The sequence below is a fragment of the Cylas formicarius genome, unplaced genomic scaffold, assembly GCF_029955315.1.
Source record: "Cylas formicarius isolate icCylForm1 unplaced genomic scaffold, icCylForm1.1 PGA_scaffold_9__14_contigs__length_23061073, whole genome shotgun sequence".
In the NCBI taxonomy this organism is placed as follows: Eukaryota; Metazoa; Arthropoda; class Insecta; order Coleoptera; family Brentidae; genus Cylas; species Cylas formicarius.
This window is the reverse complement of record NW_026844365.1, coordinates 11,786,848-11,788,936: the sequence shown is the minus strand read 5'-3', so window position 1 is coordinate 11,788,936 and position 2,089 is coordinate 11,786,848. Positions and strand designations below refer to the sequence as shown.

At 35.5% G+C, this 2,089-nt stretch overlaps 1 non-coding gene across 1 annotated transcript; it reads right to left on the bottom strand.

Annotated features, from left to right (window-relative positions):
- Positions 1-872: 872 nt before the first annotated feature.
- On the bottom strand, positions 873-944 carry Trnap-ugg (transfer RNA proline (anticodon UGG)). Its single transcript has one exon. It is a non-coding gene; the product is annotated as a tRNA-Pro (tRNA).
- Between the last annotated feature and the right edge of the window lie 1,145 nt (positions 945-2,089).

Sequence of the window (2,089 nt, the reverse complement as noted above, 5' to 3'; positions counted from 1 at the left end):
AAAGCGCATATTTTCTATACCGTGCATGAAGTGCTGGCATCAAGAGCGTTAATTGTCATTTCGAGTAAATTCGAGTAATTCTACATACATAAGTGCGCTAGGTTCTAGCTGTGCCAATAAAATTATAGTAAAAAAGGTTTAGTACAATCTCTTTTTTTACAAAACTTCCGGATTCGTCCTGCGTCGGTTTTTCGTCAATCAGTTAAGCTCTGAAGAAGACAACAGGATGATTGGCGAAACGTCAGCGAGTTCGACTCAGCAAAAACTGACGCAGGAGGAATCCAGAAGTTTTGTAAAAAGTATTACAGTAGCCTGTGGAAGTTTCTTTGAAAAATTAGTTTAGTAAAATTGTTAAATAAAAAGTAATACCTTTTGTGTATTTTTAAACCTGCAAATGCCCTATATAGATACATTTGCAATGTATAACCGTACATCATACATAGTATCAACTTGGTATACAGGGTGAATTGAAAATGTGGCTTAACCAGTTTGCTAAAGCGAATATATCGAGATTTGTATTATTCCATTTTTATCAATTGAAATAAGTTGGAACGCCATAGGCGTGCATCGAGAAAATTTGAGAAGTTAATAGAATACACCCGTTTTTTCTGCTAGTATGCCGATTTGAGTTGATTGTATGTTTTGATATATGAAAAACTGCGGGATTTATACATAAAAGTGTGTTTAAAAATAGTTTAATTGCCTCTATTACAGACACCGTGTCATGTTTCATAGTTACGCATCTGGTTAAAGTTATTTAGATATTTATTGGACTTTACGCGTATGTATAAAGTTTTATATTTTGCTTTTATCGTTTTTATGTAGTATTATCCTGAGAATGTAATATTTGAATGTTACAAGAAAAAAAATTAGGGCTCAACCGGGATTTGAACCCGGGACCTCTCGCACCCAAAGCGAGAATCATACCCCTAGACCATTGAGCCAACATGACAAAATTTTCTCGAACGTCGTATATTACGTGTGAATCTCAATAAAACAAGTTTTTCTAAAATCTTTTAACGACGTAACTTATCCCGCGCCATAAAAATTATTCAACTCTTATATCCGCTCCGTTCACGGTGCAACCTAGAAATACGCGCGTGGAAAAAATTAAATCACCTCTAATCTTGATAACCATTACGATTTTTCTATTAGCTCTGCATCTAATTATAGATCTTTTATTGTATTTTTTATCGACAGCGAACCCAAATTGCATTAGCGGTAAGACGTCCCCCGGTTTTAGTGAAAACAAACTTTCGGACGCAGCAATTAAATTGCGTCGATGCCAGGAGAGGGAAAAACAAGTGTGTGCGTGTAAAATATATGTTTTTCTACTTACAGGACGGTAAAAAAAAAATGAAAATTCTGGGTTTCTTAGCAGAAATAATAATTTATTCCGTTTCGCGCGAGTCAAAAGCCCGTCGTGTGTATTGTCCGCGCCCGCAGCTTGACCGCACGTTGTCCATATTGCATCATTCCCCGTTTAAAATTGTAGGTGGAATCACATATTAAACTAATAACCTGCCATTTTGAACGGAGAACTAACGTGGAGATTCTTCAAGGCCGCCTTCCTATTGAAATCACCGGATCGTTGTTTTTTTTTCTAATAGTTAGTCATTTTTCTGATACACTTGAAAAATTTGTAACAGGATGCGGCATAATGACATAAGAGAATTTGTTATTCCTTTCGCTTGTTTGCGTTTCACGTGCGACTGCATCGGATGCGCTGATTTCGCAATGGTGCCTCGTTGCGCGAAATCGCTAATTTTTTACGCGTTTCGGCGCTCAGGAAAAAAATTTACGTCGCGTTTTCGCGCACAATTACCTTCACTTTCGCGTTTCCTCACAGCGTCGTATTGCTTATTCGCAATTTGAATCACCGTTAATGTTAAATTCGGCAAAAATAACGAAATCTAAAAATAATAAAAAAATTTCGTCTTCTCAAAAAGGAAAACTTATTATTATTTTTTAGACAAGTAAAAACTTTATTTTCCGCCAGTTATGGGACACTTATAAGAGCTTATAATAGCTTAACTAAGGATCTAAATATATAAATTAAATATAATTATTTCACTATCTAATAATAACA